The sequence below is a fragment of the Cupressus sempervirens genome, chromosome 7, assembly GCF_028749045.1.
Source record: "Cupressus sempervirens isolate cs-2001-9-10 chromosome 7, ASM2874904v1, whole genome shotgun sequence".
Taxonomy (NCBI): domain Eukaryota; kingdom Viridiplantae; phylum Streptophyta; class Pinopsida; order Cupressales; family Cupressaceae; genus Cupressus; species Cupressus sempervirens.
The window spans coordinates 68,387,847-68,404,341 of NC_143124.1; the positions used below are offsets into that span (position 1 = coordinate 68,387,847).

The window sequence follows — 16,495 nt, forward strand, 5'->3', positions numbered from 1 at the left end:
TTGGCATAATTTTGCATTCAACTATATATAGAAAGAAGGGCAAAGAAAAGCCTCTTGGTTATTAGTTCCTGCCTTGGAACAATAGCAGAGCCAACAGACTAAACAATGATTAATCCACATTGATACAACCAATTATAGTTTACAATTTTGTTACACATGTTTTAACACTGATCTTATATCATAAAAAGTGCACAATAGCTTTAAAAAATTCCTTTATTGATGGACATAATTGGGTGTTGTGTGCCTCAGGGAAAACACACAAATTTCGAAGCAAGAGAACGCAAATTGGGTAAGGACTGAAGTAGGGCACTACAGGTTAAAAAATGATTTTTTTGCATGTTGTTAGATAGGTGGACTGTTAGCAAAATGCATGGCATGGATTTGGGGTATAGTCCAGGAACTATAGCATCAGCTATGCGTTGAAAATATTAAACTGAAAAGTTCTTTATGCAAGATATAGAATGAATGTTTATGTTGATTTCTGATTGGATTCCATTTGTAGCTGCAGGTTGTCAGGGTATTTTTTGTATATTAAAACAGGACTAGAATGCACGATTCCTAACATGTGACGAAAGTAGTTAGGAGACATAATTTTAACTTGCATTTTGAAAGACATGTCACCGAGTTTCCTGCATGTAAACCTTACGTAGAACTAAATATTGTCGAGAGACGCCTTTTTCAATACAAATGCCTGAGGCAATCCTTACCTTTGTTTTGGTAACATGTCTACTGCTACAACATTTCCAGCTCTAGTATCTAACAACAGTTTTCTCCTTTTTGTAAGTTATTCTCTGATGGATTCCTGTCACATGTTCCAAAGTACCTGTTTCACCACAGATAGGGAGGGTTGGAAAATGACATGCAATCTATTTCTTTGGCTGCTCACTAGGGTGAGACCTTTAAATGGGAGTTCGTAAAATAGAAAATTTGTAGCTATGTTTCCTACAAACCAATTTAAAAATTCTTCAATGAATGTTTATACTATGTCTCAGAGTTCTCATTCATGGGGATGCATAAAAAAAAAAAAAATTAACCTCCCAATAAAATTGTATTTGTTTGGAGAGTGCAAACATCTTTTCAACAAATCCTTGTATATTTATCTACATGTTGCATAAATTTTTGAAACAACATCATCTGCAAAAATATTTCAACATTTTCTTTATGTTTTACTGAGCACTCAAACCTATTCTCACATTTTTATCTGGGCATAGGCAAGGTTAATGTTGGTAAAACTTAGATATGTTAAGTTTTTGCAACCTCTAATTGCTTTTTCTTGGAAGCTTCAAAGGCCGAAATGACAGTTTCATGAGCATTGAGAACATTAATAATGGATTAGGTGCAGTTGGTAAAACATAAGTCCTTGAAACCTTGCAGGCTGAAATTAGTGTAAGATGATACCAAAAAGAAATAGCTCCTTCAAATATTCAAGCGCAGTTAATCGTCCACTTAGCCTAGATGTTAATGCAAATGGCATCTCTAAATATTCCAAGAAAAGAAGCTTACTGACACAAATTGATTGTCAGGATAGAAAGGTATCACATCATATGTAAGGGCTATTAGCACATTGGCAAAGGGATATCATGTTTAATACCTTGCATGGTAATCTACTACTTCACAACCACGAAGACTGTTAAATTCAGCATGGGATAGGAAGATCAAAACCGTCTTAATGCCTATCGTAACACAACAATGCATACATTTGCAACTGTGTGTCATATTTTAGGAGCATTCACATTTCTTGATAGTATGATGGATATGTAGGATATGAAAAAGTGGAGAATGTCAAAGTTAAGCCTAGAACATTCATTAGAACCCTTTCTTCAGTCATGTCATTCAGTTATGGTGTCATTGATCATGACTGATCCAGAGTTGCTTCATTAATAGGGGATGAGTGATATTTTCAAAGTAAGGTTGAATTTTTCATTGAGCTGCATACACAACCAATGCAAGGAATGAGTGTAAATTTCATAATATTCACGACTGTTAAAGAGAAGTGCATGGTCAACGGGATGGTGCAACGAAGCGCAAAGGATGGGGTATAGAAACACATCATACAGAGTTCAAGAATGTATGATGACCTTATGAGGCAAAAAATACCAGTATACAAGGCTCATCTTTCATTTTCAAGATATCTAATAGTGAGGTTATGAGCATAAAGGAAGAAAAAGGGATATAGGTTTGTGGAAATAGACCTTGTGTTAACTATTTTCTATGTGTGTATTTAACTGCCTGAGACAAGGTGTCAAGCACCCATAGGTTAGTCTCAAATGTGTACTTTTGGCAAGCCTACAATAGTGGTATGGTCTAGTGCATTGACAGTTTAGTTTTAGTGTCTTATGCAGTAATGCCAGTAGCTAAGATGTGGTAGTTTTGAAAGAGCCATTACCTAGAACCCCGGATAAGCAAGATGCCCTAGTTTACGGTGACAATATTCCCAAAATGGGTATGAATTGTAATTATGTAGCATCCAATGAAGACAACAAAGACAGTTAAGATGGTGGAAAATATAGGGATATCGATTGTTAAGAATGGTGAGAAATTAACATGCCTGATGACCTACAATCCCAACGTGTCAAGTGTATAAGATGTAGAGTTCTATGAGACAATAGAAGAGTAACTATCAAAACCATGCATTTCAAGGGGCAGTACAACATTAAAAAAATAGAACACCATAGAAAGATTCACATGGGAAATCAAATTAGATAGTCAAGATGTTAGCATGAATACTGATGATATTCCTTTGGGGAAGTATCCTAAGCATTGGAGAGTATTAACATGTTGCATTCATGACTGTGTTTGTTATTGATGTCAACATAGCAATAAATCTGTGAAGACTAACAGAGCAACAAACAGAGATCTTAGTTGTACGGACAAGGTTTTGATTGTCTGATGATGCACGTTCATAGACATGTTATTCACTATGTCCTAATGATGTGGTTAAATGCGCAACACATAAGTCGAAGATGTATGGAAGTTGTACCTGATTTACAGAGAGCAGTTCAAAGACAGAGTACCTAAGAAGTAGTTTTTGATGTTTGCATTATATCTTCTAACAAAGATATAATATCTTCTAACAAAGATATAATATGGTGATGCACAATCAACCAATGACTTATGACAGTCTGATGATGACAATAACACATATGCAAGCCCAAGTGTTGCACGTGTGAGAAGTTGTATAGACTGTGAGTCAATAGTGCTATTGTAATTGTAAATTAATTAATTATGTTATTATAATTAATTGGGAAAGCCTCAAGGCCAACTCAACGAACTATTTTGAAGATATGGTATAAAGGGAAGATTTTTTCCTTGTTTGTAATGTAAGAAGTATGTGAAGTAATTAAGGAAGTGCGAAAAGGAGCATAATTTTTACTGAATGCGTGTAAGCAATCCAAGGGATTATTGGATGCGAATTGTGTGATTTGGTTACAAGATCAGAAGGAGCAGAAGTCTAGTTGACAGGACAGAGAAAGAGGAAGGAGCAGTACTATTCATTTCTATTATTCTACAAAGAATAATACAAAGATCATTTGGACAGTAAGTTCATTGGTCTTGCAACTGAAGTTGTTTGGGAAATGGGTCCAACTATCCTTTACAAATCCTTATAGAGTTGGAATCTCCTAACAGGGATTCAAAGTCTCGTAACAGGGACTGATATGTATTAAATGTTGTTATAGAATCCTAACAAGGTCCATCCTCTAACAAGGAATATTGATATTAGTACATCATCTTGTGGGTACCATCACCACTGAGGTTTTCCCTTGTTAACATATCTGGTGTTAATTGTGCATGAGTATTTTTTTATGGTTTTTGATTATATTACTCATATGGTTAAAGTTGATTAAGATTGATAATTGTGATATTAGTTGGATATTGATTCACCCCCCTAGTTATATTGGTGGACTATATATTCTAACAATTGGTATCAAAGCGCTAGGTCCTTGAAGGATAAGCTTAACAACTTTGGGAGATCAATGGAAGATCTTTTCAAAAAGGATAGTCCTAGATTTGATGGGGCCAGCTATGACAATTGGAAGGAGAAGATGAAGACTCATTTTTTATGCATGGGTCTAGTATATTGGCTCTTGACAAAGAGTGAGAAGGAAATTGTGGCAAAAGAGAAGCTTGAAGAATGCAATGAAGCAGAGAGAGATTTGTTCATGTGCAACATGAGAGCTAGAGAAGCTTTACTATCAGCTCTTCCTAAGAATGAATACAGTCAGGTAAAGTCACTTCAAACATCTCATAAGACTTGGACAACATTAGAATCTATTTTTGAAGGTGATACACATACAAAGAGAGTAAGATTGCAGAATTGGATATGTGCATTTCAAGATACTAAAATGATGGAAGATGAATCTGTAAGAAGCTTTATTGGTAGGATATCAGAAATTGTTGCAGAAATCAAGTCATATGGTAGAATCGAGGAAGAAGATGAAGCGGTGTAGAAGATTCTAAAAACTTTAACACCACCATTTAAGTAAGTAGCTTAGATGATTGAACTACTGATCCCTTGCATTAACGAGCTTTCCAGGGAGACATTACTTGGAAGATTGGAAGTAGCAAAAGTTGGTTTGAGACAATTTGGAGATCTAACTAGAGTTGAGACAACCTTCAATGCCTTCAATGTTTGGCCAAGCCTATCTAGAAGTGCAAGTACACATGGAGATTTTGATAGTAGCAACAGAACCAAATCTAATAAAGACAAGAAGATTGAAGAAGGTATAGGACTTCTTGTGAGAAGAGAAAAAGATAGTAAGAATATCTTTAAATGTTGGACATGTAATGAGTTTGGGCATTATGCATCTAAATGTCCTAAAAGAGAGAAAAAGTATATGGGGAAGTTTAATCCTACGAGACCTAGGAATTGCTTGTATGCTAATGAAGATGAGGAATCTTATGAAAAAGCTTAGAGTGAGAATGATGATGAGCTAGGATTTGTAGCTATTAAGGAAGATGATCTTAATAGAGAAATTAGAGAAGGAAGGGCTCTAGTTTCCCAAGTTGAAAAGAAATCTGATTGAATAATAAACAATGGATATTCACATCCCATGATTGGTGATATGAAAAGTTTGTTAGATTCAAGAAATATGATGGAGGTATTATTAGAGTTGATAACAATGCAGCTTGTCATATTATAGGAATTGGATCCATTACTTTAGATGGAAGAACTAACATTGACGATGTTTATTTTGTTGATGGTTTGAAACATAATTTGTTTAGTGTTGGACAATTGGTGGACAAGGGTATCAATTGCAATTCACACAAAAGACTTGCACTATGAAGGATAGAGATGGTAAGATGATTGGAACTCGAACTAGGTTCATAGGTAATGTAATTTAGTTGAATCCCACTGAAATGACATGTTTGGTTGCTGAAGTGGATACCAGTTGTTTATGGCATAGGAGATTTTGCCATATAAACTTCGATAATATTGTGAAAGTTAGTAGCATGTTTGAAATTAGAGACTTGCCTAAAATAATAAAGCCTACTAATGTTATTTACAAAGAATGTACTTTGGCTAAGCAGAAGAAAGTATCTTTTCCCATCAAGAAGTTCACTACAACAGAGAAGCTAGAAATTGTTCACATAGATTTGAGTGGTCCTACCAAAACAAGGATTCTATGGTGAAAGGTATTTCATGATTTTTGATGATGATTTCACTAGAATGATGTGGGTAGCATTTCTTAAAGAGAAATTTGAAGCTTTTGAGAAGTTTAAGATATTTAAGAATAGAGTTGAGAATGAATCTAGTGTTAAGATTAAGTGTTTGAGATTAGATAAAGCAGAAGAATTCACCTTTAGAGAGTTTAACATATTTTTTGAAGAGAATGGAATCAAAAGACAGTTATCTTCACCCAAGAATTCTGTGAACAAAATGGGATTGCAGAAAGAAGGAATAGATCAATTTAAAATGCAACAAGAGCGATGTTTGAGATTGATGTATCCAAGATATTTTGGAGAGAAGCAGCCAACACAACAGTGTACACTATGAACAAAGTACAAATCAGAAAAGGTATGAGCAAGACCCCTTATGAATTATGGTTTGGTCATTCACCATTAGTTGTGTATTTTAAAATATTTGGAAGCAAGTGTTACATTAAGAGAAATGATGACATTGGTAAGTTTGATCCAAGAACTGATGAAGGTATGTTTCTTGGCTATTCATTGAAAAGTAAGGCATACAGATGTTTTAATCATAGAACCAATACTACAGTTGAGTGCGCAAATGTAAAGATTGATGAAAAGTTTGAAACTAAGGAAAGGATGGTAGATTATAATTCTAATGAAGAAGAAGATAATTTTGGAATTGTTAGGAAGAATGTTGAGGTTTTCTTTGAGACTAACAATGATCTAAAAAATGATGTACAAATTGTTGAGCAAAGAGGAGAACAGAGGTCTGAACCTAGAGATGAGATAAGAGCTAAGACGACATCTCTATCTCTAACAAAAACATGACAAAGAATCACCTCGAGTAGATAATTGGAAGCAAAGAAAAAGGTGTGATGACAAGAAACAAAGTTAATGAGGAATTGTGTATGATTTCTCAAGTTGAGCCTAAAAGTGCAGATGAAGCATGTAAAAATGATCATTGGATTCAAGCAATGAAAGAAGAAGTGGATCAGATTGTGAAGAATGAAACATGGGAGTCAATTCCTAAACCTAAAGACAAAAATGTGATAGGAACCAAATGAGTATTCAGAAATAAGATGAATGAACAAAGTGAAGTGTGAGAAACAAGGCTAGACTTGTATGCAAAGGATATTCACAACAAGAGGGCATAGATTATGAGGAGACATATGCCCCTCTAGTCAAAATGGAAGTTGTAAGAATGTTCTTGGCTTATGCAGCAAATAAGAAGTTCAAAGTATATCAGATGGATGTTAAATCAGCTTTCCTGAATGGAGAACTTGAAGAAGAGGTATATATTGAGCAACCTGGAGGTTTCCCTCTGACAGAAGACAAAAAGATAGTATGCAAACTAAAGAAAGCTCTATATGGTCTGAAGCAAGTGCCTAGAACCTGGTATACAAGATTGGATAAATATTTGATAAAGCTTGGATTTGTTAAAAGTACGAAAAATAGTAACTTATAATTGAGAGAAATTGAAAATGATTTGTTGATAATAATAATATTTTTTGATAACATAATATTTGGAGGTAATGATGAAACAAGTGATAAGTTTGCTGAAGAGATGAAGAATGAGTATGGTAGGAGAAATGAAGTTTTTCCTAGGATTGCAGATTGTGCAGAACAGTGATCGTATTTTTATTTCACAAGCTATGTACTTGAAAGATTTGTTGAACAGATTTGGATTGGAAAATTGTAAGCTTGTTGGTACACCTATGATAACTGGTCACAAGTTATCCAGCAAGGATGAGACACCTACAATTGAGCAGAAGAAATACAAATCCATGATTGGAGGTTTGCAATATTTGACTCACACCAGACCAGATATACCAAATGCAATTAGGAGTATAGCTAGATTTCAAGCTAATCCTAAAGAGTATCATTATGCAACAGGAAAGAGGATATTCAAATATTTGAAAGGAACATCTGACTATGGAATTTGGTATGATAGATCAAGTGCGATTGGGCAAGCGCTATGGATTATAGAAAGAGCACTAGTAGTGGAGCAATTCTCTTGGAGGAAGATTGGTTTCTTGGCTAAGTAACAAACAAGATTGCATTTCGTAGAGTAGAGCTGAGGCAGAGTATGTAACAGTAGCAAATAACTGTAATCAAGTTATGTGGTTGAAACAGATGTTGAAAGATATTGGAATTGAATTTACAAAACCTGTTATCATACGTTGTGATAACACAAATACTGTAAGTATGTCTAAGAATCCTATGTTGAATTCTAAGACTAAGCATATATCTATTAAATATCATGTGTTGAGAGAAAAGGCAACAGAAAAAGAGATCATATTAGAGTATGTAAGCACTAAAGATTAGATTTCAGATATCTTTACAAAGCCTTTGCCTAAGGATACATTTCAGTATTTGAAAGGTATGCTTGGGGTTATGCCCCTGCCTACTTATGAGTAGATAATGCAGTGAGTGCATTAATCCAATGGCATAGTGCACTATTGTTAGACTGGATTGAATGCTGATGCTTCCTATGTGGGGGAGTATCTGTGATGAGTTGAGTCATTGAGGACTCTTGGTATTTGGTCTTGAATAGTGTCTTTGGACACTCAAGCTAGTTGTAATTTGGAGATGTAATATTGACATAAATGAGACTTTTTTCATTAATGTCAATGGGGGAGATATGTACATGAAAAACACCCTCTAGCTGAATGGGGGAGAGAATGCACAAGAAAAATATGAATGGGACAAAAATCTTTACTTTATTAGGGAGATTTAGAAATATACATGTAAGGATGAAAGAGGAATATCTCTATGGGGGAGATATGTATGGTTAGTTATTTATTATGAAAAACTATTGTCGATCCTAACAAGAAGAAAAACATAGCAGTATTCCAAAGGTTTTCATATTTGACTGATAAAGAGGATTTGAAAAGATGAGAACATCAACAGTAGTAGAGTACTATTTGGTATTCTTGGAACCTAGATGTTTTTCACCTATGTTGCTATCAATACCAAAGCGGGAGATTGTTAGCATGAATGCTGATGATATTCCTTTGGGGAAGTATCGTAAGCATTGAAGAGTATTGACATGTTGCATTCATGACTGTGTTTGTCATTGATGTCAACATAGCAATAAATTTGTGAAGACTGACAGAGTAGCAAACAGAGATCTTAGTTGTACAGACAAGGTTTTGATTTTCTGATGATGTGCATTCATGGACATGTTCTTCACTATGTCCTAATGATGTGGTTAAATGCGCAACACGTAAGTCGAAGATGTAAGGAAGTTGTACCTAATTTACAGAGCGATTTAGAGTCAAAGTAACTAAGAAGTAGTTTTTGATGTTTGCATTATATCTTCTAACAAAGATATAATCTGATGCTGTGCAGTCAACCAGTGAGTTATGACAGTCTAATGACAACGACGACAAATGCACAAGCCCTAGTGTCGCACGTGTGAGAAGTTGTATAGACTGTGAACCAACAATGCTATTGTAATTGTAAATTAATTAATTATCTTATTATAATTAATTGAGAAAGCTTCAAGGCTGACTTAAGGAATTATTTTGAAGATATGGTATAAAGAAAAGATGTTTTCCTTGTTTGTAATGTAAGAAGTATGTGAAGTAATTAAGGAAGTGTGAAAAGGAGCATAGCATGTAAGCAATCCAAGGGATTATTGGATGTGAATTGTATGCTTTGATTACAAGATCAGAAGGAGCATAAGTTAGGTTGACAGGACAGAGAAAGAGGAAGGAGAAGTACTATTCATTTCTATTCTTCTACAAGGAATAATATAGAGATTTTGTTATGGTTTCTGATTATATTGCTCATATGGTTAAAGTTTATTAAGATTGATAATTGTGATATAGTTGGATAATTGATTCACCACACCCCCCCCCCCCCACTCTCAATTATATTGGTGGACTATATATTCTAACACAAGCTCCTTAGGAAAGTGCTAAGAGTGTGTCCAAAGTTCACCTATTGATGGCCGGGTGAGTCTAGTTCTCTAGAAACCCATTGCATGAATATAGTTTAATGGACAATCAGCAATAAGAAGTCTTACGAACAACAAGGTAAACTTTGCAGTCCATCAAGCTAACAATACCAATGGAGATCGATAAAGAGGCAGAGGACCATCTTAGCATAGTCAAAAAGATTTAAGGATAATCTAACATCATAAGTTAGATCGATGACAAGTAATAGTGAACAAATGAAAACAAATGATAGGTCATATAGCTATTAAAAGTCCATGGAGAAGACAACATCTTGAGTGGACAAATAAAACAATGTTGTCATATGATAGCTTAAAGAAATGTCATAGCAAAATTTTAAGGACAAAGTTGTAAGAATTTTATCAAACAAAGAGGCAAGCATTGTGATCATAAAGACTAAATGGAACAATCGACATGGCAAGGAACCGTGAAGTCGTCAAAAGTGCAGTCAAAATACTATGAAGCAAATGGGCACGAGGTTATAGTTTTTAACACCTAGAAACATATGAGAGAGTGAGTTGATTTAAAGAGTCAAGTGATATGAAGCATCTAAAGAAAGGCCTTTATCTTTGTCAAATAAAGATACTCAAAGACCTCATGAAGTAGAATCTTTGAAGTCCTTAAAATGGTTCAAGAGGTGAAGCGAGATGAAAGTAGTATCAAAAGAAAAAGTCCAAAGATGATTTTTTTTTCTCATAACACGCAAAGAAGTAGTAGTTGTTGGAATAAGCATTGTCGTTACACCAAAAGCTCGAGTTGTCAATGAACAGTACAACAGCCAGAGACAAGGATCCGCGGGAGGCAATTAAGCACATGTCACAAATCCATCGATCTATATTGAACAATACCTTCATTTAGAGGGAATGGAGGCACCAACCTCCCAATAATCCCCCCTTAGCATGACCCAAGGGATTTGAACCATAACCCAACGCTCTGATACCACTTGTTGGAATCACCATTTTTGTTAAACCAAAAGCTCGAGTTGTTAATGAACAATACAATAGCCAAAGACAAGGACCCATGGAGGTGATTAAGCACATGTCGCAAATCTATCAGTCTATGCTGAACAGTACCTTCACTTAGAAGGGACGAAAGCACCAACCTCCCAACAATACTAAGATATCTTAATGAAACCCAATACGGTGATAAATTCAAAGATGAAGTTAATGATACACACTTCACAGGGTAATTAAATATTTGTTACAGGTAGACCAAAACTTCATATTTATCCTAATTGTGGACTAAAAAATGGGTTAAAATTGTAAAATTCTAAATATTGTCTTGTTATATTGCCTGTCAAGTTGAGTGTAATTTTGTCAGCAATTAGAGCTAGGCATGAGTTGTGTTTATCTTATAACCTAACCCATCAACATTTTCTTTATACTGAAATAAAAATAAGATGTTTAAAGATCTCTCATTATCATTTTGTTTAAATTGGAGAGGATGATATTTTATCTGTACTTTAAGTGCAGAAATCATTTTGAATTTTTTAAAAAACATATTAGGCTTCCTTCAACAATAATCATGGTATGATCAATACTATCATATTGGTTTAAATTTTTTGTCATAGTTTTTATCATGTGTTTGATCATAATACATTTGCCCTGCACTCTCTTGACCTAAAAAGGTATTTTGCTTGATCTTTGTAATCAGTACCGAATTTCCTACTTTAGCATATCAAAAATTTAGGAGTTTTCTTACAAAGTTGTAGAAAACTAATATCAACATGTTTACTACTTGCTAGTAGTGTAGTCATTTGAGCTTTACTGATTCCCCTATTTTCTAAAATTGCCCTGTCTTGCCAGCATTTGGCAAGAACTTTTCACTGATATGCAGCTTTTTCTATAACTGAAGAACTAAAGAAGTGCATTGCTAATAGCTAGAGAATAACTCCGACTAAAAAAATAGCAAAATAATGGACCTGCATATTGTTATGAAATGACGTCAGGCAGGGACAAATTGACGCTGCAAGCCGCTAGAATGAAATGGCTGCATGACAGATAGAACATAACAGTCAACAAGGAATACTTTTACAATAAATAATGTCACTGTAGTTTGTGTTTTATAATGTCAACATACTTCACAGGTGTCAAATAAAAGGTTAATTGAAAACCTATATACAGGGGCCAGCTAAAATAACAACAGTCAACTGTAGTTAGGAAAAACATGGCTAACAAAGATTATGCGGTGGGGAGCTTTTTGAACATTAATAAATTCACTTCTTCGATAGCTATTTAACTGTAAAATCAATACAAATTTGATAATAAACGCTAGTCTAACCAGAAGATTGTTTTATTTTATTTAGATATAAAAATAAAAGAAATGACATCAATTAAAGGAAACATTATCTTACTTCTTGATTTTGAAGAATAATATCTTGTTGTTGGAAAAAAAAGCGGTAAGGTGATTGTTTTCTTGCTATATCTCTACCCAAATCTCTTAGGTGGTCATGCATTCTTATATAATTGTAATCATCATACTCAATCAAACATTTATTCAAAAGCCTTTCCCAAGTGTGTAGACCAGTCCACCCCAATCCATTCCATACTTCAGCGTTGGCTATAGTGGCATCAAATTGGATGCTTGGCTCACCCAAATACCACATACCCTATACATCCATTTCATTGAGACTATTAGATCTGACGTCAGTTTTAAATTATGTTAGATTCACTTCTAATTTTTTATTTTCATTTTTTCGATATGTTCTTTCTAATTTCTTGTTTTTGTTTTATATATAATAGTTTTAGTATATGTATTATTTCATAATAATATTATATTATTTTATTATATATTTTGGAATTAATTTTAATTCTTTAATTTTTTAGCTTTATGTTTATTAAATTAATTTTTAATGATATAATGATTTTACTATATAATTTTTTATACAATAATATTTAATAATATTTAATGGTTCAATAAATTAGTTTTGATTCATTATTTTTTAAACTTTATGTTCATTTTTACTATACTTAATAATTAAAATTTAATGTTTTCTTATTGTTAATGTACAATCACAATCTAACTTAATATCAATTTTTTTAGTTAAAATAGGTAACATACATATAATATTATTAATTTATAAATTAAATGTTATTTAGTTCAATTCAATTGATTAAGCTAATACAAATAATTAAACAAAATAAATCTTAAATAAATTTAAGAATGAAACCTAATTGAATACTAAAATAAAGAAAATAAGTATTTTGTAATTTCTGTTAAAATTCTAAATGAAAGTGCTAGTTTGAACATCTATACGTCACAGAAAAAAAATTATAGCACTATGTAGATATCAAATTCAAAAGAAACTTTATCATCATGTAAGATTCACTTTCTAATTTTTTTTTCGTTTTTTTGCTATGTTCTTTCTAGTTTTTATTTTTGTTTTTCATATGTTCGTGAGTGTATTTTAGGCGGGAAAATAAGGTAAATCGGCAGGAAAATGTTTTTATTGGAAGGCTTCATTCAATTCGATAAGTTGTTCTCCTTGGGTCTTTCTACAATCTAAGGCTTCATTCAATTTGATAAGTTGTTCTCCTTGGGTCTTTCTGCAATCTCTGAGGTAAGATTCACTGATTTGAATTCTAGATTATTTGAAATATTTTGTATTTGCTTATGTTTTTATTATTTTTTGTTTCAATCAATTATTTTTATACAATTAATTATATGTAATTTTTTCCTAAATCAATGTTTTTTCTGCAGTATGAGGTTAAGGTTATCAAGGTTATAGAATCCTTTGAAACATAGAGTGGATTACAGTTAAATTTAAGACAAATTCTTCAAAAAAAGGTACTTTCATAAATTGTGTGTCTTTAATACACAAGTTATGTTTTGTGTATTTAATATATATGTGTTTGTGTGTTGATTTATTAAATGTGAATGTCATTACAACAGTAAATAACCAAAACAACATCCAAGAGCATGTGTTATCCTTTCCTCTTGATCTTAACCAAACAATAACAATCATTGACACAATGCAAGGTGGAGATGGTAAGAAAATTATTTATTCAACTTTATAATGAATTCTAAATTTTTAATTTAGCAATTAGTCTTATAACAAACTCATTTATTTGCAAGTGTTGATAATATTTATATGGAGGACCGTGGCCAATTTTTTTTCGAATAACCACATGTTGATCTCATATTTATATATTAATTACTTATTACCAAACTATGGGGAGCACAATTGTAGATAGAGACATCATTTGTTATTGAAGATTGACTCAAAATGTCATGGTTTTTAAATTTTGTGTAATACATGATGATAAAGTTTCTTTTGAATTTGATATCTACATAGTGCTATAATTTATTTTTTATGAGATACATAGATGTTCAAACTAGCACTTTAATCTAGAGTTTTAAAAGAAATTACAAAATGTTTATTTTCTTTATTTTAGTATTCAATTAGGTTCATTCTTAAATTTATTTAAGATTTATTTAGTTTAATTATTTGTATTAGCTTAATCAATTGAATTGAGCTAAATAACATTTAATTTATAAATTAATAATATTTTATGTATGTTAGCTATTTTAAATTAAAAAATGATATTAAATTAGATTGTAATTGTACATTAACAATAAATAAAAAATTACATAAAATATTAAATTTTAATAATTAAGTATAGTAAAAATGAACATAAAATTTAAAAAACAATGAATCAAAACTAATTCTAAAACTAATTTATTGAACCATTGAATATTATTAAATATTATTGTATAAAAAATTATATAGTAAAATCATTATGCATTAAAAAATAAAAAATAATTTAATAAACATAAAGCTAAAAAATTAAAGAATTAAAACTAATTCTAAAATATATAATAAAAGAATATAATATTATTATGAAATAATACATATACTAAAACTATTATATATATATATATATATATATAGTAAATAGAAAGAACATATCAAAAAAATGAAAATAAGAACTTAGAAAGTGAATTTGACATAATTTAAAACTAATGTTAGATCTAATAGTTTCAATGAAATGGATGTATGGGGTATGTGGTATTCGGGCGGGCCAAGCATCCAATTTGATGCTGCTATAGCCAGCACCCCATATTTCAATTGGAACGGTGTACTTTTCTCCAATAAAGAAACATGCAACATCAAGGAACATCTCTTTTTCTTCATAATCAAAGGCATCATAACTTATTTTGAGTACCTGTTGGATATCAGTAGGCAATACCCTCATAATTTTATGCAGTAAAGACTGCCAACATTCTTTATGAGACTTTCCATAGAGTTGTGCTCCAATTACCTTAAGAGATAGAGGCAATCCATGAAAAACCTTCGAGAATTCTTCAACAAACTCCTCAAATCCATGATGAGGAAAACATTGTATAAAATCATGCCAACAAAATAGTTTCTTGGCATAAAATGGATCAAGTTCTTTCATCTTATATATAGAGGCAATGCCCCAAGATATAAAGACGTCATACTCTCTCATGGTAACAATGATTAGACTACTTGTTTCAAGTGTATCTTTTGCAGGCAACAGAGCATCCAACTAATCCACATGATCCACATCATCAAGGACAATCAATACTCTAACAGATCTCAAATACTGTGAAAGAGTTTCCTTACCATCTTCAATATTGTCAAATGATACATTTAAGAAACTGAGATCATGTAGCATTTTTTTCTGCTTCTCATTTAGCATTCCTTTGGTTGAGGCATCTCGAACATCAGATACAAAACTAGACCATTTAAATGCAGAGGATCTTTGATTATACAACTCTTTTGCAAGGGTGGTCTTTCCAGAACCACCCATGCCCCAAATTCAAACAACTTGTACACCTTGATCTCCCTCACGGTCATCCTCACCCTCAAAAGATTGGATTGTCATTGTACTCATCTCGAAATCTTCTACTATTTCTTCAAGACCTACCGAGTATTTTGCTTTTTAACTACAATATTCACAGTATTCTTCACCACCCTATCCTCATTGCTGAACAAGTAAAAACATTGAAAAATCAAAATATTGACAGTATGTTATGCCATGCTGAAGTTAAAATCATATTAAAATGAAGAGGGATACACATTTGTTAAAATAAAATAGGAAGGCCGAAAGTGTGATACTTACTCTTTGCTTTCTATGATCTCACAAGTGTAAAATGAGACGGTGTGGAGTGTCCCCTTCCACTCCTAAAGGTGTTCGAGGTATCTACCCTTCTGATCATACTCTGTGTCCTTTCCCTTGGCTTGCTCATCTGAGATCGCTAGGATCTACTTTGTAGAAAATAGGAATAATTGTGGCACTGGATTTTACCATAAACGATAACTCTGACAAACACCAGGGTGATTGTGCATAGCTCCTGGAAAAAATAGCTATATATAGCAAAGCGCTGTTCATTGTTGATGCTAATGTCCGGGGAAAGAAATCACCAGATTCCAACTCTTCTGAGTCCAAAAAAATAGAGAGTTGCATACCAGTAAGAATGCCATAGAGAACGCTGGCCAGGGTGGCTTTGATGTCTGGTCCACGATGATTGATGAAAACATCATAGGATGACTTTTTCATGGGGTTTGAGGCAGAGGCAGAGGCAGATGGTGCGAGTCCATCAAAAGGGTCCATAACTTTTTCCCTTCCCTTACTACCGCTGGTGGAAGTAGACGCCATGGGACCGGGTTGCAGTGAAAGGAGATGAAGAGGCAATGCAGGCTTAGGTAGTACGAAGTCTTCTTCCTTAGGATGCGCCCGATCAACTAGATGTATTGTCGTCTTGATGCCTCTAATTGCTTTTACCCCTGAATATAGACATTGCCTAGATGCCAATGTCTATGCTGGCTGAATTAGATTGCTTTTCTTTTCCAGCTGACATGCTAAGGAAAAAGGCTTTGTCTTGCTTTTCTCTTAATCGAGGAAAGGTGAAAGGCCGACTAATTGGTAAAATGGATGGTG

The 16,495-nt window shown here is 33.1% G+C and overlaps 1 pseudogene; it reads right to left on the bottom strand.

Annotated features, from left to right (window-relative positions):
• LOC149545526 (disease resistance protein Roq1-like) overlaps nt 1-16,213 on the bottom strand; it is a 105,519-nt pseudogene extending 89,306 nt beyond the window's left edge.
• Between the last annotated feature and the right edge of the window lie 282 nt (nt 16,214-16,495).